Raw genomic sequence first — 26,281 nt, forward strand, 5'->3', positions numbered from 1 at the left:
TCTCTAAGACATCCATCTGCCAGCGGGGAGGGCCAGGCCCACCGAGCTGTTTCGCTAGTGGTGAGGGTGTGTCCAACACAGTCACCTTCCGCAGCCAGCTTTGAGTGGGTTTTGGCTGTTTCCACACATCAAATCCCTCTCAAGGGAAGGACTTGTAGCCTACTGAAGGAATCCACAAAAATGGGCAGCAGACTTGGAAGGTGGCTTCCAGAAAGTGAGTCCAAAGGAGTTTGCAGTGACTCTGAAGGGGGCAGGATTTGGCTGGGTGTTGTCAGTCCTGAGATATTGGTAAATTCTTAGGAATAAGGCGGGTGGAGAGACGCCTGGGTGGCTTAGTCGGTTAAGTGTCCGACTTCAGCTCAGATCATGATCTCACGGCTTGTGGGTTCGAGCCCTGCATTGGGCTGACAGCTCAGAGCCTGGAGCCTGCCTCGGATTCTGTGCCTCCTCTCTTTCTCCCCCTCCCCCGCTCACGCTCTGTCTCTCTCTCTCTCTGTCTCCCTCAAAAATAATAAACATTAAAATTTTTTTTTAAAAGGAATGAGGCTGGTGGGATTCCCCTTCATGGGCAACGGGGAAATGAGAAGGCAGCTGCACTCTGGGCCCCACTCCAAGTGCTAGTGAGCCAGAGTGGAGAGACACGTGGGCTTCCGCTGAGGGAGGCTCAGTGTCTGCTTATCAGAGCTGAGTGCCGGCTGGGCGTGGCCCCAGAGCGTGGGGTTCCTAAGTTCCTTCATGTGACCTTGGCCTGCTCTCCTCCTTCTTAGGCTGTAGCATTTCTGGTGGTGACCAGGGAGTGGACTCATTCACCTCTGCCAGCTCACTACTCCAGGTACGGTGAGGAGAGAAACAGTACCTGCTGCAACTCAAGGAGCAATTTTAGGTATTTTTAGTAAATACCCACTCAGTCAGTCATCACTCAGGGAGTGCGGACTGTAAGCACCAGGCTCAGGGCTGATCATGTCACAGACAGGATCTCCTTACCACAAGCCTTTATATAAGGCAGGACTATTACTGTACCCATTATGCAGATGAGGAAACCCATGTTACGGAGATTAAGTCATTTGCCCAAGGAGAGCAGCAAAGAAGGGGAGACTTGTGTCTATCCGACCTGATGTGAACACTGCTGCAGGCAGGAGCACAACACCCTGTGTCATTCTCAGGCCCATTCATGAGGCCTTGGGAAAGGAACTATTGTAGAATCATGGCGCCGACATAGAGGTAAGCCCCCTGCATTCTACAGCACTTAGAAAGGTACCCCCACTACTGTCACCATCCAGTCACAGACTGCCCTTCAAAGGACCGTGTCACCCCCAGGGCTGGGCCCTTCCACCCAGAGATTTGTCAATGGGTTGTCCGCCCTCTTTATAACACTCTTTGGGAACTGTCATCCCACACGTCTTTCTGTGAAGAATGACAGGCCTCACTGGCCCCCTGATTGAGAAGACCATGGACAGAAGCCAGCCTTTCACTGAAGGATTCTTACTGGCCAGGAATATTTTTCTCAAAACTTACCTTCTGGAGTTCATTTAGATATAAAATTATGTTATTCATTCATTGATTCAATAAATTCATTTACTGTGCATTGACTCTGCTCCGGGTTCTAGGGACCATGGTGAATAAAACAAGATGCTCAGTCTCATGCAGTGTGGCTTGCTTTTCCGAAGAGATGTGGCTACACATCAGGCTACCCCACCCTGATCTTCACTGTGCAACAGAAGAGATGGTGATGCACGTGCTGTGGGACTTTCTCGAGGAGTCTGGCCTCCCCTCCATCCCTGGCCAACTTTCAGTCACTCGGCATTCCTGACAGGGAGGTGTCTGTACCTGCTCTTGTGCCCTGTTTGAATACATTCGGTGATGGGGGCTCTTCCTCCTTCCCGAGGCCCCTGCCCTCTGTCCTTCTGTCCCCTTGCTGCTCATCCTTTCTATGAAGCTGATCTCTATCCTCCCTCAGCCTCTAGAAGGGGTCTGGGCCTGCCATCTGCCCCTCGTCACATAATGTGAGTCAGGAGAGGTGGCATCCCAGCACCATTTCCTGGCCCCCCGAAGTTTCACTAGGGGGAAGGGGCTGGAAAGAATTCCATTTGTACTTCTGCCCAGCTGTCACCTGCAGGATGGGTGGGCCCTAGACCCAGGCTGTGCCCCTAACCACCACTGCTCGAAGCACAGTGTCCCCAGGATGCTGAGCAGTCCCCTGAGGTTTTGCTGTCCCACTGGACAGACCCAGAGAGAAGCTGAGAATGCAGGGCAGAGGGCACTATGCACACAAGCCAAAATGTCTGGACTCCCTGCTCTTGTGACCATTCCCACACTACAGGTCCCAGTGAATCCCTAGGGGAGAGATACAGGAGCTGTTCTTGAAAAGAATATGATAATAAATCTCATTCAACCTCTTGTGTCAATACTCCAACTGAATGAGAGGCCGAAGAGCCAGGCTGGCCAGCCAGGAAGGTCAATATTGACTCAGGCCCGCCTCGGGGGCCAGCATCTCTGTTGCAGTCCAGCAGCGGCTCAAGCCAGAGCAGCCCTCTGACCTATGTTCAGTGTACTTAGAATCCACAGCACTGGGCTTTCCTGGGCATGGGGTTATCTCCAAGGGAAGAGTGAAGAATGGCCTTCCGGGGAGGGCTGCAGGCCAGGCATCTCTATCAGTATTCCAGCTTCTTAGCAGCCTCCACATGCAGGGGCCTGAGCCCTCATCACAGAGTCCTTGGGGCCTAGCCAGAAGAACCTCTAGAGTCCCCTAGTCACAGGATTAAGGCCCCTAATCACACAAAAAGACTTATGTTTTACAGCCCTTAACTTTCTATGTCTCTGTCTTGTTCTCTTCATTTTACACTCACATTACTGTGAGATGGCTCACACCTGCTTTACTGGGTGCATCTTAAAGATGGAAGGTGGCTGGGAGAGGAAGGCAGAAAGCTTTCTGGAATATACTACACACGTGCAGGTGTAAAGTGCCTAGCACGTGTCAGACCCTGTTCTAGGTGCTTTTTATTAGTGCATTTAATGGTCATGACCTACAGGGTAGATATTATGAGCTTTGTTTTACAGGTGAAGAAACTGAGGCTCAGAGAGTAAGACTGTCCGAGATGGTAAGTGGCAGAGCTGGTATTCAAACCCCATGTCTCTGACTCCAAGCTCTTCTAACATGCTTGGTGCCCAGAAAAGTCAAATGACCTGCCCCAGATCACACAGCCGCTGAGGGCAGAGGCCCCATCTGTCCTAGGCAGCCCTGTGTCAACAGTGTGTCCAGGGGCACCCATGGACATGTGAGTACCTGTGACATGTACAGAACATACTGCTATCTCTGTCTCCAAAGCTGGACCCTCTTCCAGAAATGGCCCCTTCCCTAGGCCACCTCACTACCTGCCCTGTATGGACCATCTACTTTTACTTTACTCTCATGGCTTGCTCTAAGCCCTTCACAAGCTCCTGACACAGAACCAGACCGTTCTCCAAATTCTCCAGGAGGGGAGGGTTCAGGTAGTTTAACATTTCCAAAGTAATACTGGAGGCTGGGAGGTGGCTCACTGCTGGGGGTGGTCTACATTTATTCTTTATCACTGTGGCTTCTCACAACTTCTTATGAGGAAGGCACGACTGCTCTGTTTCATATAAAGTTTAGAGAGAAGTAAAACAACTTGCTTAGGGAATAAAAGGCCAAGCCAGAATTCGAACCCAGCTCTTTCTGGTTCCAAATGTGTTCTCAGCTACTGTCCTATGTATGGCCTGAGGAGAACTTGCAGTATGATAGTATATGCTGCTCAGTTCCAAAAGACCCGAGGGCAGACATAGACCTGACCTCCCTCTCTTCCCCTACCTAGAAAAACAAGTCAGGGGAGCCAAAAAACACACCAGAATAGGGCAAGACACAGAAAACACAGCCCACACCCCGGAAGCTCTTTATGTCTTAGCCCTTGGTGTTCCTAGCAGCGTCTACATCCCAGATAGGGTGCCACTCACCCATTGTGAGAGAAGCTGGATGGATTTTAGCAGGTTGGAGATCTGGGGAATGAGCTAGCGGCTGGGATTGGCCAAACAGGACCTCTGCCTGGAGCTGCCTCCTGGCCTGCTCAGCACAGACACGGGGCCTGCTACTGCCCTTCCTGTTTGGGAGCCTCTTTCCCAAGCTCACAGTGGTGACACTGACTTGCCCCAGACAGGCATCACACCAGGTGACAGCAGAGGCTGGGTCAGGGGCAGGTGGGGCATGTGGGCTGGGCTGGTGTAAGTAGCAATGCACATTCATTAAGGACTGAGAAATGGCACCTAGAAAGGGCCACTGCCCCTGCCTGACAGTACCAAGAATGGGCCATCCCAGGGGGGACACCTGCCTGCCCACTGACCCTTCCAGCCTGTCTCTCAAGGAGGTCTTGAGAAGGCTGCCGGACACCCTACCAGGGCTGAAGGTTCCTCACTCACCTCCTGGCTGCCTTCCTCCCCTGCTCTTCCTCCTGACTCCTCACCCTTCAGTGGGCAGAGCTCTCAGGCACCGAGGAGAGGGAAGACTGAGGACCCTCCCTGGCCCGCAGTCCGAGGCCTGGGTGGAAACAGATCAGAAATTCATCGTGAAATATGTAGTACATGTCTCCACGGATGTTGCGACTGGCCAGAATTCGGAACCGCCCCAGGCCTGCCTCCCGACCGAGCCACCATCTCAGGTACAAGGGGAGGTGGCGGGCTCCCCACGCAGAGCACGGGGAGGAGGGGCAGTGGTTGCAGCACCGCGTCAGGCCCCTGTTCCCACCGCGCTCCGAGCCGGCGCGGTCACCGGCTCCACCTCCTGGGCGGGAGTGGGGTGCCCTCCGGGACGCGAATCCCCCAGCCCCGCGCCTCAGCAGCCGCGGCAGCCAGGCCGGAAGCGCCGGCGCACACGCGGAGGTCGGTCGCGCTCCCAGCTGCGCCAGCTCTCGGTCCTGGCGCTCAGGGCCCCTCCGCGCGGCGCCCTCCCCACGGCCGCTCCTGCGCGCACAGGGCGCCGGCCAGCCCTGAACTTTGGGGAATGAAAGCGCGGGGAAAGGGGGCCGTGCGGGCGGGGAGACCTGTCCGCGCGTCCCGGCCCCAGCCCGGGGAGGGGTCGCCAGCCTCTCGGGGTGGCCGGGGCACCCACCTGCGGAGCGGGAAGTCCCTGGAGAGCTCGAAGCGGCCGCGGGAGCCGGGCCCGCCCTCCGCGGGAGGGACCTCGGCGCCTAGAACGACGAAGACAGGCCGCACTTACTTGTTTGTGCAGCGCTGGCTTCACCTGGCCGCGAGTTTGATTTCAGGGTGTGGCCTCAGGTAGGACAAGGCGAACACAAAGCCCGGGAAAAGTCGGCGAAGGGTGCCGGGGCCGCGGCCAGGAGCCCCTGTCTGCCCGAGGGGCGTCCCCCTTCTCTAGCCTTTTCCTCTAATTGCTCTGCCCCGGCTCCGGCCGGTACTTCGCCTCGGGGTCCTGATCTCGGTCGGGCCCGCTGCGACCTGCCGGTGGCCCCATGGCCCCCTGGACGGCCGCGCAGAGGCCTGACCTGGATTATCCGCTGAGCGTCTCGCTGTGCAATTAGCTCATTATTTTGCATTGCAGATGCACATCTGGAGGCCGCCTTGCCGACTCCTCCCGGATATTCAGAGGTGCAGGGGGCTGAGTGCACCCACCTACACACCCTGGGGAGCCTCAGCTGGAGGCCTAAAATCTGGCATTTTGGCCTGTCAGTCCCATCTGGACAAGGCCCTGAGACTATTTTGGGGTAGTTCTCTTGAGCAGGCAGGAAAGCCAGGATTTAAATAGATTCCAATTCCCTTGTCAGAACCTGCTCAGTTCTGAGAACCTGTGGCCTCAGGATTCCCCGGTAGGGGACCTCTGGGAAAAAGAGAGCTTCCAGGAGCCCTGCCCTCCCAGAGAATGGGCCTGGTTACAGAGCCGGCCTCCCCTGGCTGTCAGCAGCAGTCCCCAGCAGTTCCCTGGCCTAGGAGCATGATGGCCATTGGGAATGGCTCACTCCTGCTTGCCCTTTACCCTGCTTCTTTTGAATTAGAGGGTATGTTTGTTGTGGGTGAGGGGCAGGGGCCGTGTGCCTGTCACTTCCCTACACAAGGGACTTGCTGTTCTAGACTTGGGCCCCCAGAGAGGGCTGTATCTGACTGAATGCTGAGGGCATTCTGGCTTGGAAATTCGGTATATCTAGACCCTAAATGGCTGCCCCCAAGCAGTGGCTGGGTGACTACCAGTGTCACAGAGTGGGACTGAGGACAGTGCTGGGATTATTGTCATTGTTGGGTGCCTCAAACTTTTGTTATTAATCGAGGTCCTATTGCCATGAATCATTTTTGTTCACTGATTTCTTTAGATATATCAGTGCAATTTATAGATAAAGCATTTACACGTAGGCTCTATTGTTTATGCATGGTTTACTATAGCCTCCTGCCAAATCGAGCTAAGGTGGCTAGTGGGAATTTGCCAGCCCCAAACACCTGCACTCTGTCTGGCTACACTACAGCCCCCCATCCCGGGGGGTGGGGGGGAGGAAGCATAATGGCGGTGCCTGCGGAGATGCTGTCCCTGTGAGCCCTGGGTTAGTGGTGCAGAAGCTGGGCAGCTAATGGCTGGTACCCCCGCTGCCCTCCTCCATGCACTCTGCTCCTCTCCTTACCTTCTGTCTTCCCTCCTCCTCTCTGTGTCTTTCCCAAGTGGATTCTTTCTCTTTCCTCTGACAGGGTAACACTGAGGCCTGACCTCATGAGCCAACCTCTGATCTCCTGTGGCCCGCCCCCTCCAGGAAGCTGCCTGCTGAGCCTAGGCTGATGGGGCCATGTGGCAGGGCAGGGGCAGCTGATACACACGTATGGCTTTCCCCACAGATTAAGTACCTAGCAATGTAGGAGCACTGGCTGACTGCTGGCTACTGGAAGCAGGGTGTGCTGGGTGGGAGGGTTCGGGGAAGTGGTTGTGGGGGATTTGAAATGAACGGTGAACCAAGCTAGAATGAACTGCGCTGCGTTGTTGAACCTAGAATCAACACCCTAAAAGATTTTTTCCTGACTCACAAATGCGCGCGTGAATTTTCTTTTAATACAAATAACTTCTATACCCAAACCAGAGCCCCAAGCAGTTTGAACTGTTGAGCTACAATAAAGTGTGGGCATTAGAATATTATCAGAATTGAACTGGTATTTGATTTGGTTTGAATCCAAGCGTGGGTGTCGCAGAAAGGCTACTAGTCAAGTCCCATCCTCACCCTTTAGGAGTGAGTCTAGGGAACCCTGGCGCCCTTTGGGAGCAGAGATGGGGTTTGGAGCTGGAGGAGGGTGGAGACTCCCAAATATAACTGACATAGGAGGCAATGCATGCCCCATCGCTGTAGGTATGCAAGAACCAAGATAACTATCCGTCAGATATGCTAGAGAAAAGGTTCCTATCCTGGATACTGGACAAGACCTCTTGGACCCATCCCAACCCCAAGTTTCTGCACTTCGAGTCACATCTACAGGTGGGTCTGCTGCACTGGGTTCAATGACCATTTGCAAATTGGGACAACTGGTATGTGCAGAATGGATCCTGAGTGGTCAATTCTGGTATGTGAGTACCCCCATCCCCACCCCATCCTCTTCTGATCCACGCCTGACTCAGCCTCACACAGGCAGTGGCAGGAACACTCTGGGGGACAGTGTCTCCTCCAGCGTCCATGTGCCTCCCTCTGGCCCTGTTCCCAGGTTGCAGTGCTGAGCACAGAGAAAGGGACCAGGCACACCCTTATTTGAAGAGCCCTGGTGGCTGACATAGGCCTTCTGCTTGTCCATGTGCTGCCATTCTACAAATGGGGCAGGAGCTCTGGCCAGGGACACTGAAAGCTGACATTTCACCCTGGGCGATGCTGCTGGAGCCTCGCCAGCTCTGGGGCATTGGCCAAGCAGTACTGTCTGAGAGGGCATCGGGGTGGGCACACTGGGCTGGGCGAGTGCTTCCCAGCTAGCTAGCTCTCAGCCTGTGGGGCCTGTTGTAACATCCGAGCACCTACTGCCAGGGCTGAGAGCCCAGGTTAGGGCCAGAAAGGAAAGATACGGATCTACTTGTGGTTTAGAAACAAAAACACATTATCCTTCCCCTGCACCTTTCTGCTCTGTGACTCGAGAAGCTTCCTGGGGATCAAGAATTGCTGACAAGCTCACTTATTCCTTCCAGGGCTCGTTTCTCTAGGTGAATCTGCCCTCCTCTAATAATAGAAATAAAATGCCTGCCAATTAGTGAATGCTTCCATTGGGCTAGCCCCATGCTAAGCCATTCCCACATACTATCTCACTCAAGTCTTTACAACCGCCCAGCACAGAAGTACTATACTATTATATTCTCACTTTACACACAAGGAAACAGGCTCAGAGTGGTGAAGGAACTTGCTCAAGGTCTTGTAGTGACTGAGCGTAGAACCAAAATTTCAATCCAATTGCATCTGCCCCTAGCCCATTCTCTTATCTGCACTGCCCAGAGGTCCCTAGTTCCAAGGACTGTCTGATGTGACTTGACTATGTGGGGTCAAGTGTCAGTGAACAGTTGGTGGGGGAACGTTTGCCTCCTTGTGCCAACCCTGACCACCACCCAGCAAGGGCCAGTCATGTGGCACAGAGCGTATGTGGGGAATATCCCTGCACCATTTCTGATCAGAGCATGAGGACCCCCACATGGCACTGGGCGTGTGGGGCGGAGGGGGCTTCAGTTTCCCTCACTCACCTCACTCACCCTATCACTGAGTCCCCTGCTAGGAGCAAGGTGCTAGGTTTCTCCAGTCATGAACCAGCACACTGCCTGAAGTCCTTACATCAAGCCATCTGTCCTTCGCAGACCTGGACGAGGCCTGGTGCTATTAGGCTCACGTGCAGCACCGCTGGGGCAGCAGGTGCCGGCGTGCCTGCTTGCTACTTGGCTGGAGGAGCTCCTGGAGCCTGGGCTCCAGGAGGGGTGGCTGCGCACTCGCCCTGCAGTCCTCAGCCCTAGGAGAGAGGCACACTTGGGAAAAGACCCCTTCCTCTCCGTCTCTTCCAGGGTGCTCAACCCCTGTCCCTTCCTGCTTGTGGGATGGCCTGGGCCAGTGCCCCTCACCTGATGGGACTGCCCACGTGTTTCTGCTGATGGGGCCAGGAGGCAGGTGCAAATGCCCTAGGGGGGGTCTGGGAGCGTGAATGGAGGGAGCTGACATTGCCGAGCCCTTGGGGCTGCTAGGCTGGAGAGGGAGATGGCCCCTCCGAAGGGACCATGGATTCTTGCAGGATTGGAGTCCTCTGCCTCTCTAGGCTTCCAGCATGCCTCAGTCTCGGTTTCTTGATGTGTAGAACAGGGGAGACAGTGTCCGTCTGTCTTGGGAAGGTGATGGAATGATGAGGTCCAGAGCATTGGGGAACCAGAGTCCCGAGGACCTGCATCCCCCGGTCAGGGCGAAAGGTTGTTGACCCACAGCCCTCGTAGCTGCTAAAGGGAGCAAGGTGGACACTTCCCTCCCCCGTTCCATGTATGTACCCAGCTGCCACAGGGAGCACGAGAGCCCAGTTTTGGTGCCAAAGGGGCTGAATCCCAGGGATCCTCCAGGAGAACTTGCTACTACATCAACCTAATAGGTCTATCTACTATATATCCAAGAGAGAAAACCCTAGCCCTAGGTGGCAGCACTGTCTGGGCCCAATTAGGTGTTTGCCCAGCTGCTGGGCAGATGTGTCCTTGTGCCATCCTGAACCTTAGCAGAGGGAAACCACCACAGCTAGAAGCCTCCAGCCTCTCTCTGCCTGCCTTTCTCTCAGATTCTGCATCTGTACTAGGTTTCCTATGCCAATGGGAGTACATAGGCCTGTCCACCCCAAACGCAAACTGACACTGGAGGCTGAACTTGCCTGGCAGTGCCCAAGGGGCCTGGTCATGTGAGCAAGCCACCAGATGCAGAGGCCACTGTCCACCCACCTCAAGGGGCTCAAGCAGGGACACAGCAGGCTGTGGCTGCCTTGCCAGTTACATGGGGGCATGAGCTACTCTGGGCAGGGCTGGAAACAGAAAGAGCCACCTAGATGCCAAGGACTCACTTTAGAGACATGATGAATTCATTTAATATCTTCTCACTATGATCACTTTGCAGCCCTTGCTCCTAATGGGCTCCAAAGTTCCATCCAAATGTCTGTTGCTGGCAGTTCAGCTCTCCGGCTGGCATTTTTGCTGCCAGAACTAACAGCTGGAAGCTGCTTGAATGGAAACCCTTCATTGTCTTTCCTCTCTCCGCTCAACCTGTAGCAGTCATCCCTGGTCTGAGGCTGGGGCATGGCCATGACCGGCACCCATGTCCTAGATCCCAGGGCCTGACTTTCAGGAAAGTCAGGGGCGGGGGGGTGGGGGGGGGGAGGGAGGAGAAGGCTTGTGCCTGACTGGGTAAGAGCACAGGCCAGAGCCCCAGGAAGGGAAGAGTCTGAGGAAACATGATGTTGGTTGCTCAAGCCCCATCCACAACCCTCTGGGTGCAACACCTTCACTCTAAGTGCACAAAGGCCGCACATTCTGGGCTGTGTGACCTCTTGGCAGCACTGGCCATCCAGCTGCAGTGCTCTTAGAACGCTGCCTTCTGCATCCGCCCTGGGTCAGGGTTAGAAGGCGTGGCCTATCTAACTGCCGCTTGACTGGGCTGGACTGTGTTTAGAGGGGCCTGGAGGGGCCCAGGCGGCTACTGCCATCCCTTCTCAGGGTCTTTCCTTCCTTAATCTCTGGCCCACACCTTGATTACCACAGGGATGGTGGCCCATGGGAACTTTATGTGAACACTTACATGGCGGGGTCCTGGTGTGCACTGGCATGTCCTCACTAGTGGCTGCCATAACCGCCTTTGACGGGATGATGGACTATGTGGGGGCAGCTCCTCCTGTCTGCCCATCCTTTCCTCCACAGGAGCTCTGCACGCATGCCCGCTCCTGGCCTTGCATTCTTGCCCCCAGTCCTGGCTTTGTCCCTCTCCAGGGTATGAGACCCCAACTTTCTCCACCTTTCTGGATCCCAGACACACCACCTTCCAGCAAGACCCACTATAGTGGAAAAGAGAAGTCCAGCTGTGGCCTGGTAACAGGGTGACAGATGACAGGCAACAGGCCTCTTGCTTCTGGGATCTGACCTGTGATGGTGGTCATAGGATATGCTGGTGAAAAGTAAGTAAGTACCGGAAGTAAAGGGTCTCCTGTGTTTTCCTGACTTCTGCCCCAGAATCTCTCATTCCTAGACACATTCATCATTCCTTTCTTCCTTGGCTTAAGACACTGCCAGCCTTATGGTTCAAATGTAAAATGCTTCCTGGGACAAGGAGAACTTGAGTCAATCCATTTATGAATTAGCTGGATCTGTTTATCGTAGAGTGTCCAGGAGGGGAGGCTGCGGGGGAGGGGCAAAGCCTCTCCTTGGGGGGTGCTGATGAGTGAGCATGGCTGAGCTGGGGCTGCCTGTTGAATAAGCTGCAGGAGCAGGGCAGCCCAGGTGGTGTGTGTGTGTGTGTGTGTGTGTGTGTGTGTGTGGCAGGGCCAGTCCCCTGTTAGGGCAGGAGGCACACAGGAGCATCAGGCCCCCTCTGGCCTCCTAGTGTTTTGGGCCAGGCTGTCTCCTCAAGCCTCTGCAGCTTTTGTCTGCCCTTGCCTGCAGGGTCACCTTTGATGTTACTGCAGATAGAAAGGCAGTCTGGGCAGTGAGAGAGTCCTGGGCTGGGAAGTGGGGACCCTCAAAGCCTGAAACCAAGGCTCTGCCATCAGTTAGCTATGTAATCTCGGGACCCACTTTCCTTCTCTGGGTCTCTGCCTTCCTCTATAATATTATGGGGCTTGATCAGACATTCTTAGGGACTCCTTTTGGCTTGAATGTGCTCTAGCAATCTAAGATGGCCATCTCCTTTTGGGAGCAGTCCTTTCCTCCTCTGCACCCCAGCCCCCTGACCCCAGACTGCACTCTGGAAGCACATGAGGCTGTGGAATAAATGGCCCCCTGGCTCCCTCCACCCTCTGTGCCTTCTTGTGCAATTCCTCATTTGAAGCTAAAAGAAAGAAAATGGAGGCCGAAGGCTCCAGGCCAGGAAGCTGAACCAGAGAACCAGTCCTCCCAGTTCTAACTCTGCTGCTGCTGCTGCTGCTGCTGCTGCTGCTGCTGCTGCTGCAGCCTTCAGGAGCTAGGACATGCACGCAGACAGCAGGAGGCCTTGAGTAAAGGTGACCGGCTCGTAGCTATTTGCCCTGAGGTGAAGCGGGCTAGGTCCCTGCTGCACTGGTACCAGAGATCAGAACAACTCACTAGCTGACCAGACCTTTCTGGACCTGCTTCTCTGAGCACCCAGAGGCCCCCCTCTCCACATCCTGAGCAGCCTGAGTGTGCAAGAGAACACACATCAGCCGCCATCCTGTTAGCCAGAGGCGCAGGGGCCTGAGTGCTTTGACACGGGCAAACCAGAGCCAAGCAGAAAGATGCTAGTGTTTGCTGACTGAGGGAGCACTTCTGAGGAGGGATGGTCACCACAGAAAACCCACAGATGTACAAAAAAGGTCATCGTCCTCCCTCTGTAAAGACATGGGTCTCTGCACTGACTGATGTGTTACAATGAGGTTTTATAGAAAATGCTGGCCAGCATGAGTGTCCCTTTGCTGGGGCTAATGTGGCTCCATGCAGTTATGGGGGAACCCTTTTTTGCATGCTGATTTCCCCCCAGCATATGAAAGTATGCTGTGCTTTGGTTTTACCTTTTTCTTTCAGGTGAAAGAACCCGGATTAACTTTCCTAAATCCATAGAACTTTGGCAGAAAAAGCAAAAAGTCTCTGAGTCTGAACCTTATGGTGCCTGGGCATTTCTAAGTCATTTGCCAGAGTGATCAAGAAGTCCCCTGGGGTCTCTGGTCTGGCCCCCTGCATGAAGCCCCTCTGAGTTTGTGCTTTCAGATGGGGCTCATGAGTATACAGTCCTTCAAGGAATCGGGGCCAACACGTGACAAAATTTCAGGCGCAGAGAGAAGTGGGACCAGGCCTCTTGGTTCCTTCACTGTCTAGAGCCTGTTTTAAGTCCTCGAGGCCTGAAACTAGATCTCAGATGGAGAAGGAAACTCAGGTTTCCTTGAACAACAGACTCCAGTCATTCCTTAGAGAAACTCAGTGGCAGACAATTTGCTATTTGGGAAAAACTGGAGTGGCACCGCATTTCTTTCCAGCCTTCTCCCTCTTCTTGCACTTGTGTTTCTCCTTGAGCGTGCGTCCTCTGCCCGTTACTGTTCAAGCGGCTTCTTCTTTTGCTCCACTTTCTCAGCTAATCTGTCTTTGTCCATCTTTGTAAGCTCTATGTTGAGAACCATCTCCCAGCATCGGTCTAAGTTTATAAATGTTCTGGACTGGATGGGTCACGGCCGACAGCTTCAGCAATGAGTCTGGGGCCCAGGGTGGGCAAGAGGATGCTGCCACCTGTTGCTGATCATGGCTGATCTGTAGCTCAGCTGCTTTCTGGTGGGGTGGCCCCCAGACTCAGCTGCCCTTTCCACTCACGGGGAAGAGCTATAAGCTCCCCAAGGCAAAGGCCTGGTCCTTCATTTGTCAGCACTTTTCCCTGCACCCTGTCCCCACCACCCGTGGCGTTTTGTAGTCAGGCAGTCCTGTTCCCTGCCTGCAAGCCAGTGAGCCAGAACCAGGTGCCAAGCGCCATCACCAAGTGTTGCCTGGAGCCCGCATCTGGCCAAGAAAAGACAAATTCCCCTTTATCTTACATCCCCCACATCTCACCTTAGCCCCGAGAGAGCCCTGAGGCAGAGCTCAGAAGGGGACAGACAGCTTCCAGTCAGTCTGCTCACCTCTGGCAGCAGGGCCAGCTGGGCGTCAGGAAGTTGAGAGCTCTTTCTGCTTCTAAAGCTTCCATTTTCCATGCTCCCTTCCAACCTGTTGGCTAGCCTACCTCTTTGAGGGGCAGGCGGCAGAATGCCTGTTTAGGAGGTTTGCAGTACTGCCCACGTCGGGAACTGCTCCCGAATCCTGGGCCTTCCCACTTACAGTGTGGAGAAAATCCTATGGGGAGGGCTCTCCTTCGGGCCACAAGACAGTTTCCCACAAGTCCCCCCTACCTTCTGCACCCAGGAAACAGTGCGTTACAGGCATCTCTGGGACTGTTTGCATACAGAACACAGTCCTTCAGAGTCTCCACCTTCTCCCTGCCCCGCCCTCCCATACAGGTGGGCAGGTTTAAGAAAGCCAGCCCCCCAGAGCCCTTCCTGAGCCTAAAACCCAGGCTGCCGTTTCCTCTTCTGCTTCCTACGCCCTTGCCTTTATCCTCTGCTCCCTCCTAGCCCAGCCAGCTGCCACTCTGCCAGCCTGCTGTTTGGCACTCCACAGCCTCTGGGTACTGGCTGCTGCTCAGCTCTGCATACATTCGAGACCCCTAGGCTTGGAGTCACCTTTTGTAAGGAGGCAATACCCCCTCAGCTGGGCCGTTTTCTTCCTACTGGAGCCAGGTATGGGGATTAATGGAATGGGAGACTCTTCTGGGTTCATCCCAACTCTAGTCCCATGTGCTCCTCTAGGACAGAGGGCATTCTTGGTCATCCTTGGGAATTGTGCTGAGTGGGCTTTGCTGTGGCTAGAGACCTCAGACCTGCCTGCACCTTCCCTGTACCTGGCACATCCCAGAGAGGTCAGCTCACCAAGAATCAGTCCGTCTTTGGGGGACTGGAAGGTCTATGGAGCCCCCACGCTCCCACCTTGCGGCCATTATCAGGGTGCACGGAGTTTTCCACCCCAATCAGGTGCTTCCAGAAGCTTTGCCCCTAAGTTCCAATGCCTTGCTGACTAGACACCCTTGCCAGCACGGTTCCCGGGCTTGCCACTCCTAGGCTGCAGAGGGGACCCCTTGCTTGGCCCAAAGGCCTTATTCTGAGCCAGATGCACTTCTGTGGGGGCCGAGTCCGGCAGCGCTAATCAGTTCCCACCAGAACCGGCTTAGGGGAAGACCGCAAGCAGGTCCCTCCAACCTCGGTGCGTGACACCAGGGAAAGAAGAAGCTGCATATGCGGTTTAGCCTTGCTTCTTGGTGGGGCCCTAGCACTTTAAACCCCAAGCGCACTGGGCCTGACCCCCGGGAGCCAACCAGGTCATTAACCCTGCAGCAGAGGCAGGGAGCCTGAGGCCTGTGAGAAGCGATGGTGCTCAGCCAGGCAGCCCCCTGAACCTGACCTGACTCCAAAGTTTCAGAGTCAGCATCTCTGCCAGGTCAAGCTCTGCAGAAGGGCGTGACTGGGAGCTGGGTCCCAGCGATACTCCATAAATACTTGTGGGCCGAACAGGTGAGGAGAGTGTCCCAGGTGTGGTGGGGTGAGAGGGGCCTTCCCGAGGGCCATCCTGGTGGCACCACACTAGCTCGGCCCAGCAAGAGGGGGAGGTAAAGGCAGAAACAGCAGAAACAAGCGTCTCTTCCTATGGCCAGGAAGCCATAGGAAATCAGCTTGCGCCGGGCTGTTTCAAAATCAGTCTGGAAAGGGAGCGGCAGGTCCGCTGGGGCGCGGGGCTACCGATCCTAGCAGCCGGCAGCTGCCGCCCCTGTCCCAGGTGGTGGGCAGCCCGACACTTGGGCTCCCCAGCCCCGCCCGGGAAGCCCGAACCCACAGCGGCAGCAGGGACCTTACCGTGGCCGCTCTTCGGGGCCGCTGGGCCTCAAGCTCCTCACTGCAGGCTGGTGCTTGTCTGGAGCCCGGGAAGCGGCACTCCCTTCAGGCAAAAAAAGAGAAAAAGGAAAAGAAGAAGAAAACCTCAGCGCTTTTCTTGCCTAGCCGCTTCTCCTGAAGGCTCCTGGATGGTGTCGTCCTGCCTCTGTGGGCACACAGCCTCCTCCCTCTGGCAGCTTACTCACCGGTGTGCCCGTGAGGCTGCCAGCTGTATGGGGGAGGCGGGGGGAGGTGGCCCACGCCCCTCTGCCTGACACACCGGAGCATGCTCTGTGGGGGTCTGGCCTGGGCCACGGGTGGCCCCCAGCTGGGTCCTGAGCGCAGGGAAGCCATGTCCTGGCCGGTCCCTATGGGCTCAGCAGAGCACACCCATCGGTGCTAACTGGCGCCGTGTGGTCGAGTGACAGAATTCCTTGATAGGAGGCTGTCTCCTTAGGACCCGGGGCTGTCCCAAGAGGGGGCAGCCAGTGTGCTGTCTGACCCTCTGGCAGGTTGGCTTCCATCCTTGGGCTACCCCTCTGGACCATTCCCTACCTTGAAGTCCTCCCGTGTCTCTGTCCTGCGGACTCAGATAGGGCCTGGGTGTGTCTGAGCTGGAGGTGCTCCTCATCCTGGGTACAGCCAGGCGCTTGGTGTCCCTTTTCCGCAGCACCTGTCTCGGGGCCTGGGTGGGCCCAGCATCAGGATGAACTGCTGCCAAGTCCTGCTCTCTGTCCCCAGCAGGGGGATGACACACATGCTCTCACACACACGTGGGGCCACACCCAGCACAGAGCCACCTACCTGCCCCGGCCAGCCTAAGCCAATCCAGCCTTGCTCTCCAAATGCCACTCTGACCCTAGAAGCCACTCATGAACAGCAATATCCTGTGAGAGGTGAGTTCAAAGCCGGCCCAGGAGGACTCCAGTTAGCACGGACCAGTCTCCCCTTCTCTCCCGACACCTCCAGAGGACACAGCAGCCTGATCACCATATCTGTTATTGCACTTTGCCGGCCAGCATCTCTCTCTCGGAACCTCGGGCCCCCACAGCATCTTCCATATCCTTGGGGGGTGGCAGCAGATTCCTGATAGGTCCCATCTTCCTCACAGCCCAAGGTAGAGAGGGGAGAACTAGAAGGGGCGGGACTCAGGTGCAGCTCCAAGTTTCCAGCTCCCAAAATAATCAGATGCAAAAGGGAAGGAAGAAATCTCCGGGCCAGCAGGTGACTCAGTGCCAGTGGGCCGGCTTAGTCACCTGGATGGCTGCTCCCAGCTCCTGGCACATCAGCCAGGGAGCAGTGCCCTCCCCCATCTGCTGTCGACAACAGGGCTGTCAAAGGGAGCGTGGCCTTGGCCGAGGAGCGCCAGCTGGCCTGAGGCTGCCTGGCAGGCTGCACGGGCGGCGAGCTCCGGCCTCCTTCCCAGCCGCAGCACGCCCCTCCTCCACCACGCACCCAGGCTCACTTTGGGATTTCTCCATTAAATCCTTAGGCAGCGACCTGCTCGTTTGGGGCGCTGAGCTGCTCCAACGTTGCTTGGCAATTTTGATATCGTCGGGGGTTGCTATGGGGAGGAGGGTGATGTCATTGACACAAAAAACCCACTGAATTTACAAATCAGCTGGGGCTGGAGCTATTTATAAAAACACGTTTTTTCCTGCCTTCCTTTACTGAGGGGGAGGGAAGGGAAGGGCTGCCTGCCAGCCTCAGTGGAAGCCTCCCCCAGCCCCGCAGAAGCCAGACCCTCCCACCCAGGCTCCCCACGCCACAGAACTGGCCAACCTGGCCACAACTGGGCCGAACTCCCCTTTCGGGGTCTCAGCTGGTTTTGCTGTGAAGGGCGGGGAGAGTGGCATATAATGGGTGGGTGATGGGCAGGGTGGGCGCCAGCTCCTGGGTTGGCAGGGGCCGAAGCCAGCCACTCAGCTGGACCCTTGAGGAACAGGGTCGTGTGCATGTAGGCAGCCTGAGCTCCTCTGGGTGCCTGCAGGCCAGCACCTCTGAGTACACCAGGTGGAGCCCAGCCCTCCTGGCTTGGCCCCCTGCTCCTCTCTTACCACACTCGCTGAAACACCATCCTCTCCGTGGCTTTGGCCATCAACCTGGACACGCTTCCCCAGACCCCACGTCTGGCTGCCCTGCTGCAGGTGCCACCCCCCCCCTCCCATAGCCACCTCCTGCTCTGAGCACCCAGTTGCTGACAGTCAGAAGGAGATGCTCTCCTTGGCTCTTCTCACTGCTGGCCCCTTACAGCCAAGGTGACACTAAGCTGCCTACATTATTTTTGAGAACTCTTTCATAAATCTTCCATAGTGAAGCAATGTGGTGTCTGGTTAAAAGCCCAGGTTCTGGGTTTTCACAGTCCTGAGGTCACCTCCCAGCTCTGCTGTTTATCAGCTGAGTGACCTTTGGCGTGTTATTTAATCAGCTGAACTCAATTTTCTCATCCATAGAATGGGGATGATTTCACCTGCCTCACAGGGTGTGGGAATTAAATGAACAGAGCTCCTGGCATAGGGACTGCTCATAAACATTAAATCTTTTCCTCCACCTTCGTGACTGTGTTTTTGCTGTTCACCCTTATCCACCCACCAAATGGTGGCGGGTTAAGCTTCCAAAACCATGACCCCCAGTCACCTCCTGGGCTAAGGTCTGAAGCTGAACACATAGACATGTTGATTGAACTACACTGTATTGGACCTCATGGCATGAAGCATAAAAATTTCGATTAGTCAGGTCCTCGAACTACCAGCTACGGAACCCACCCCAGCTCCATCCTGAGCGGGAAAGGAACTCTTTGATGGCTGTCAGGTAATTAACACCCAGCACTGATGAGAAGCCTGGAGAATCAAGTCCAGGGCAGAAGCCAGCGCTTGAGGCATCAGGATTGACTCTGTAGTCTCCATACTCCCCTGAACCTGGGTACAGGGTGCCCCGACTGCACGCTCCACCTAGCGCACCTCTGTACCTAGTTGGCAGGCTAGGTCACGGGCAGAGGGGAGGGAGGCTGGGCTTGGATGGTGCTTCTGTTACCACACGTGATGTGGGGAAGAAAACTAGGATGCTATTACTGAAGGAAAGGGGAATGGGTGCCAGAGGCCAAAAACCAGCTGATGTTCGAGGCAGCATCTTTGCTGTTTTTTTCTATTCATCTCCAATTCCTGAGCGTGATAATCAGGGAGCGTTGACTCTTTTACTCTTCCTGTCCATAGGCTTCTGAAAACTGATGGTCTGCGCCAACTGAGACCTGTTCCTCTACTCTGTCATGTTGCATGACTCCTTAATTTGGCGAGACTATCTGCAAACTTAGATCTGTTCCTTTCGTAGGTTGTAGAAGGGGAAGGAGGGATGTGCCAGCCATTGGAAGAAACCCTGCAAAGCTGGACTGCCTGTTGCAGGGCACAGGTGGGCGGATGCCCAGTTGTTCCTGGGCCAGTGGGTCCACCCTGTGCCCTTCTTTATCCCGGCAGGGCCACCTCTCTGTTAGTCCCAGTGGGCCGTGAGCTGCTCCGGGGCAGGAAACCCAGCGTGGTGCTTGGCACATGGTAAATGCTTCTGTTAACTTTGTTGAATGAACGAACATCTGAAGAGGCTCTGTGCTCCAGCCATCCTTACTTAGAACGCGGTGAATGGTGGAGCTGAAAGGGACTCTAGAATCACCAGCCCTGCCCCCACTTCTACAGGTGCGAAGACTTGCAGCCCAGAGAGGCTGAGTGACTCAGCACAGCCGCAGGGGAGACGAGAGGCAGTCAGGACTGGAACTCCGCTTTCCCTCCTCACAGGCCTGGATTGTTCCCTTTGCCGCCCACACAGGCCTGTTCTAGCTCAAGCCCTGAGTGTGTGACGTATCTGTGGTTCAAAGGCAGTGGCGGTGCTGTCACCATGGGCGTTCCTGCCGTTGAATCTCCGCTCCCTGAGAGCTGTGGCCGATATGGATCTGCCAAGACGATAGCCTTATAATTTCTCAAGAAAAGTTTTTCACTTTATTCTTTTGTTCTCGAAGGTGGAGATATGCTCACAGCCTCAAAAGTAACTTGCCTCAACTGCGCTATTCTGGTTCCGTCAGCTTCAGCTGGGATGACTGCTTACATCGACAGTGTCCCACTGACCGCATGGTTTCAGCAAATCACCGCGGCTCGGAAAGGCCACGTGACAGTGAAGTCCTAACGTTTTTATGAACCAATGCGTCCTGGGTTTTCCCGAAGGATAAAACATTTCAGAAACCAAGCCTAGGGCTCTAGTGTGTGGTAAATATTCCTTTTGACAGGCAAATTTTTCTAGAAACTTAGGTTCTCCCTCACACTTCCTGCCTCCCCTTCGTGCTGTGTGTACACAGGGTGGTTTACCAAGACCTTCCTAATGGCTGTGCAGGCCTGTCTCCACCTGCCTATACTTGTCAACACCTCTACTGTAGGGCCAGGAAGGGAGGGACAAATTCTTCCCACTTCCAGCCCCTACCCGGAAAGGAAGGGCTTGCGTTAATGAGCAAGTGTTGTCGCTGGAGGCCTGTGTATGTATCCTGCACTCCAGGACTGGCACTACCTTAGAGGGGCCCCTAAGCCTTGGGCCTCCAAGAGAACCAGACCAGAGGCAGAGGCCCACCTGCAAGAGATTTTCCCAAATGGTCCTGCATGGCAGGTGGGGTGCCTGGGAAGCAGAGGTTTCCAAGATACCTGCCCGTCCTCCAGGGTGTTGGTAGCAAAGGGGAGGATGACCAGGTCAAATCCTGGGGGTCCTCGGTGGGAAGGAAGCCTCAGGGCTTTGTCAGATAGGAATGCTCTGGGTCCCTTTTGTGCCCACTTCTCTGGCCCTGCTCCTCTGTCATCCTGTGTGGGTGGGAGCGGGGGCGTAGGGGAAACCCAGGATAAGGAGGTGCCCTGGGGGCTGGGCAAGGTATGTAACGGATCGCTGGCAGGGGAATTTTCTCCATGCTCCTGGGAGTGGGAATGCCTGCTGGCCTGCAGATTAGGGAATTTCTCTAGGAACTCTTCCTCAACAAAAGCAAAGGGGAGAAGCCCAGGTGGAGTTACTGTTGCTGCTGGCTAACAGCCTTGCCTGACCCTGACCCTTGGCCCAATGCTGCCTAAAAGAGAAGAGGGAATGATGAGGCCTTCCAATAGCCCGGTCTGGACTGCAGAACCTACCCGGATACCAATGGGCAGGGGAGTAGGGAGGAGGCCAAGGGACCATAATGCAGTCTGAAGGAAGACTAGGAGGATTCCCTGAGAAACTGGGTTAGCATTCCCCACACCTCCGTCCCTACAGTGCCCCTGTCTCTGGGTCAACCGGGGGAGTCAAGAAGAGAGGGAGACAGACCCAGAGAAGAGGCCTGGGTCAGCAGATGGCCTGAGAGGGCAGAAGGCAGATACCGTTTTGTATGGTCTTCCCTTCTTGCCATTATGCCCTGTCACAACCCACTAGGAGACACGAGAGAGGGAAGGACAGATCAGGATCTCAAAAGGATTAGGAATGACCCTGGCTAGGGACTCTGCTGTTGTCCTGCAGGAGTTTCCCTCAGGAGAAACAGGATGAGCCTTTCCTGGGAGCAGCCTCTATGAGAGGGGCTGGCCCACCTCTGTCAGAAACCAGCTGGGACCTCTCTTGAGACACAGGCCAAAAGAAAAGCTTTGTCGGAGTGAAATAGGCCCCCCTCCCCTCTGGCCACAGGGCCTTAGAAGTGAGTTGAGCTGGTTCCAGCGGCCAGGGCGGGGTCAGGGGATTGACCCGGAGGAGTTAACCACAATGTGAAGGCCAGCTCAGAAACCGGTCAGAGCTACGAACTGCAGAGCCCCAAGTATGGGACTCGTGTTATCCTGTCTCCAGCAGAAGATGTGACTGGCCTTTGTCATCCTAGCCCCTTCCGCTAGGAGCAGAGCCTTTGTGATGCACCACAGCTTCTGCATGAGCAAGGGCTTAGTGATAAATCTGGCACCCAGGTGACACAAAGCAGCAAAAGGACATGTGTGGAGGAGGGTTCCCATTGTCTCTATAACGTGGCCAAAAGCTCATTTTCTTGGGCACAATCTGTTGTCTGTGCCCCGTGCTAAACCCTTCCTAGCCATGTATCAGCTCATTCCACCCTCACAACATTCTAATTCATGAACCCTTTCAACCAAGATCTATTGAGTACCTGCTAGGTGCAAAGCTCTGTGCTAGGTACTGAGGGTAACGCAGGGAACAAGACAAGTAGCCGTCCTCACAACGTTTACACTCTAGGTAGGAACTATCATCCCATTTCAGAGATGAGAAAACTCAGGCCTCCTGAATTTAACTTACTTGCTCAGGTCACTAAGTGACAGGGCAGGGCTTTGAACTCAGGCAATCTGATCCAGAGTCTAGGATGCTATTTTGCTACCAAATGCTTCCTTTTTTCTTCCCAACACCACCCACGTGGCAGACACTATCGTTTGCCTCTCTGAATCCATCCCCCTTTTTACTTGCTGGAAGAAACTGAATTTATACGGATGCACACTTTTACACTTGTGGGCTCAGGGAAGGGCCCCTTCCCAGGCCCAGCCCCAGGAGTGAATCTTGATTAGTTTGAACCAATCTTCCTAATTCCCTCCTTTTGCTAGGGATTAGTTTAGGCCCCAGGTACGCCCCGTATAGATGACAATCTTATTAAGAAACAAGAAGGGAGGTTTGCTGGGAGGGTTCTTGGGCAAAGTTTCCCTGTGCTGCTCCAAGTTGTTGATCCTGGAACTGTGGTAGCTAACTGGTTCCATAAGATGACCAGCCTGGGGACAAAAACCGACATGTTGAAGATGGCGGAAAAGCAACTTGGGTCCTCTATGAATTGCTGAGCTCCAGCGCTTGTTGTTATGGGAGATAACAGATACTCTCACCCCTTACGAAATTTTGGATTGTTTCTTTCTGACTTGTAGCCGAAAACTACCAGATATAAACTGGCTCCAATCCCTGCCATGCCAGGACCCCCAGCCTAGGCTGGCCCTCACTTCCTCTGAATGTCTTAAAACACATATTCTCCACTCCTTTGACTCTTGGTTGTTTACTTGGAGATGTCCTTTGACTTATCCGTGTATCTCTTGGCTTTTAACCTGTAATATCCCGTTTCTGTAACTAACTTATAAACTCCCTGAAGGGAGTAGTAAGCGTCCTTCCGTCCCTTTATGCCCTTCGTGTACCTGTCATTAATACAGAACACTGGCAGAGCTTAATAAATATTTCTTGGCTAATCTTCTTTGACACATTCCAAGAGATTATTTGCTGCCCTAGAGGAGTAAATGAACACGTTTCAACAAAGAGTAAAACAGGCGTCAGCAGGTTGCAGCTGGAGGCCTGAGTGAATAAGAATGTCAGGAGTCTCCAGTCTCCAACGTGGCTTAGACTCCACAATGGATCACAGCAGCTCCAGCTGCTTCCTGTGCACGCAGCTCTGGGCTCCTGCTGGGGAGGTGCAGAGGAATCTGCTGCTTGCTATGAGCCAAGCAACTTTCATCTTTAGCAACCACATCTTGGGTTTTAATTCTCACAATGGCCCTTTGGGTAGGAGCCGTCAGCACCTGTTTCTGGATGGCACGTTGACCTGGCCGGATCAAGTAGCTGGCAAGCAGACCTAGGGTTTGAGCCCAGGTTTTCTAGTTTCTGCACTGAGTTTATAGGGCTCCCTATGTTCCCCCTTTTCTTTTTCGTATTAAGCAAGTGGTCATCTGGTGCTCATCGGCACAGAAGCTGGTAGCAGAGTGTAAAATAGAAATCGTTCTAAAAGCCTAAACTGTAGCAGGAGGAGCGTCAGAAAGAGACTGAATGTCTTGGCCTTAAGTGGGATGAGTAGGCCCTGCTCCCTAAGCCGGGTGTTCTTTCCCCTGGTCAGAGAGAAGAGTGAGTGGCATCTGTCAGCAGCTTAAGGGAAAGAAATCTGCATCCTGCTTCCCACCACCGAGGGCACCAACACTGCCTGATGCCTCAGAGCAAACTGACTGGAGGTAGCCTTTTAAGGATTCTGTGCTTTGAACACAGCACGGAAGCAGCAGAGAGCTATAAGCTGGGGGAGACCCTGCAGACTGAAGTGACCTTGTGGACTGAAGACCGGGGACCAGGCGGACCTTCCTGATAGCTTGGTACTTGGCTGATCTTGAGACTGTCTTAAGGACAAAGATTTGGTTCCCGGAAGGTCACCTCCAACAGGAACAACTCCTTTCCCCTTATCTTTAGATTACAGACACCATGCTTCTTTCACCTACCTTTATCTTACTACAGATTTGGCTATATGCTATACTATAAATTGACTTTTAAGACAGTAAAGCTCCAACCAACTGGCTGGGATCCCAATCTACTTGAGAGGATGCCAGAGAACTTTAGATTGCTCAAGCAACATAAGAACTAAATCAATACAAGTATCTACAAGTTACGGGTACTAGAAACTTTAATTTGCAATACTTGGTAGACACTCAGGCTGTCCTCATTTTACAGAGAATACTAACTCAGAAACGGTAAGTAACTTGTTCAATGCCACACAGCCAGGATTCAAGCACAGGCATTCCGGCCCTAGAGGCAGCATTTCTAACCACCATGCTAGTGTTTTTTGTTTTGTTTTTTTAATCTTTATTCACTTTTGAGAGAGAGACACAGAGCACGAGTGGGGGAGGGGCAGAGAGAGAAGGGAACACAGAATCCTAAGTAGGCTCTAGGCTCTGAGCTGTCAGCACAGAGCCCGATGCGGGGCTTGAACCCACGAACCATGAGACCATGACCTGAGCCGAAGTTGGACGCTCAACCAACTGAGCCACCCAAGCATCCCCGTGCTAATGTTTGATTTGGCACCATAGGCAGGGAGCCACCTCGATCCTGAGAAAGTACTAGCAGACCCCGGGCCTGTGCGATTGACCCCTTATAACGTGAGCACTGCATGGGGGTTCTAAGTGTAAAAAAAAAAAAAAAAGACACATATCTTGTCCCAAAGACCTTATCTGAGTGAGGAAGGCAAGGCATGCACATGTGCCTGTTCAAGGCGGCTAATAATATAATGCGGTAGGGGAACGTTCGGGTAGGAGCTACCGGGCGGCCCCTAGTGGCCTATACCTAGTGGTGGAACCTCAACCATTGGCCCACATGCTAAGATACTGGATGTGACTTTCTGGGGGAGTCCTGAGCACGTGGAGTGGCTTCCTTAACTGTTCAGTGATGGGGTACAGTTGATATGTGGAAGGTCTCTCCCAGCACCGCTAGTCAACTTTCATCTACTCTGCCCAGCTCTTATTTCTGCCCGCCTGACCCCCTTGATTTGCTGGGACTCCTCGGCTCACTGAGCACACGCGCTCATCCTTAGCTCATTTCCTTGAATGAGCCAATCTCATTGAAACTTCATGTGTCACCTTTTCAATGTTTTATTATTTTATTCTAGCATTACCAGCTTTTTCAATTTTATTTGAAAAATGCAAAAGCAAACAAATAAATGTATGTTCCTCTTTTTGTTCACAGATTTTAATGGGTATTTGGTTTTTATGAAATGTCATCCTCGCTTTGCTAATTGCAGGACTGAAGCAATTAAATAAAAATGCAACACATGACCAGGCCAGTAAGATTAAACTACTTTGAAACTGCAGCATACGCTGATTCACAGAACTGTTTCAAATGAACGTGAGGCTGCATTAAACACACGTGGGAAATAAAGTACACATTCCAATGGAATGAATACACCTGTGAAAATAACATTTAATTGTGAAAGGAGTAAACAGGACAATGAAGCGTATCACAATGTAAGGTCAGCTGTCAATTACAACAGAAGGTTATAGAAACATACATAAGGTGCCACACTAGAAAGTGAGATTATGATTTCATGCATATCTAGAGCCTATGATAGATTTTATTCCCTTTCACCAATGCTCCGGTTTAACTAGTTTTTGAATTCATAGCCGCTCTTTTCCAACATTTTAATTCACGGCTTACTGTTGGCAACCATGTGCTAATATCTGGGAGTATATAAAATTAATAGACACATAGTTGTTTGTTCACAAGGAGTTTGAAAACTAGCAATCTGGGCAACCACTCCTTTCCCGTGAAGAGGCCAATTTGAACTTCTGTGACAATATCTTGGGCAGCTGAAAGTCTGCCACAGGAGCATCTAAAGAACAAGATTATTGGTAGTGGTATTCTTTGATTAAAAAAAAGAGGTATATGTTTATAGAAGTTTAGCCTAAGTTCATCATGGTCTGACTGTTCCTTTCTTAATCATATAATGTCAAGTTTGTGGAAACTCAAGTGTTTATATGAAAATCATAAAATAAATTTTGTTTTGAAAAAAGTCAAGTTTTATGCAATTCCTTGTTCACAGACATAGGAAATTATAAGGAAGATGGTAATCATGGAAATCATATATCTAATGAAAAATTACAAAACATTTGAATATATATTAATTTTTAGCACACTAAAAATAGAAGTTTAGATAGATTCTCTTCAATGATTTAAAATTATTTTCACTCTAGGGGTGCCTGGGTGGCTCTTTTGGTTGAGCACCTGACTCTAGATTTCAGCTCAGGTCATGATCCCAGGGTCATGAGATCAAGCTCTGCGTCAGGCTCTGTGCTGAGCATGGAGCGTGCTTAAGATTCTCTCTTCCTCTGCCTCTCTCCTCTGCTTGTGTGTGTACGCTCTCTCAAATAATAATAATAAAATATAC

At 53.4% G+C, this 26,281-nt stretch overlaps 1 protein-coding gene and 1 long non-coding RNA gene across 8 annotated transcripts in view; one reads left to right on the top strand and one right to left on the bottom strand.

The window, feature by feature from the left end:
- PAK6 (p21 (RAC1) activated kinase 6) overlaps positions 1-17,189 on the bottom strand; it is a 37,064-nt gene extending 19,875 nt beyond the window's left edge. For 4 of the 7 annotated variants that reach the window (XM_019442589.2, XM_053889202.1, XM_019442582.2 and 1 more), the window contains exons 1-4: positions 16,447-17,189; positions 15,625-15,706; positions 5,117-5,195; positions 4,429-4,546 (exon numbers count right to left, since the gene is read on the bottom strand). The gene's annotated coding sequence lies outside the window, so the exon portion shown is untranslated. The other 3 variants (XM_019442587.2, XM_019442584.2, XM_019442590.2) reach the window with 3 other exon arrangements.
- Positions 5,171-7,135, top strand: LOC109263170 (uncharacterized). Its single transcript, XR_002078096.2, has 2 exons — positions 5,171-5,283; positions 6,697-7,135. It is a non-coding gene; the product is annotated as an uncharacterized LOC109263170 (long non-coding RNA).
- Positions 17,190-26,281: the final 9,092 nt, after the last annotated feature.

Source organism: Panthera pardus, unplaced genomic scaffold, assembly GCF_024362965.1.
Source record: "Panthera pardus isolate Hobbes unplaced genomic scaffold, ASM2436296v1 HiC_scaffold_24, whole genome shotgun sequence".
NCBI classification, from domain to species: domain Eukaryota; kingdom Metazoa; phylum Chordata; class Mammalia; order Carnivora; family Felidae; genus Panthera; species Panthera pardus.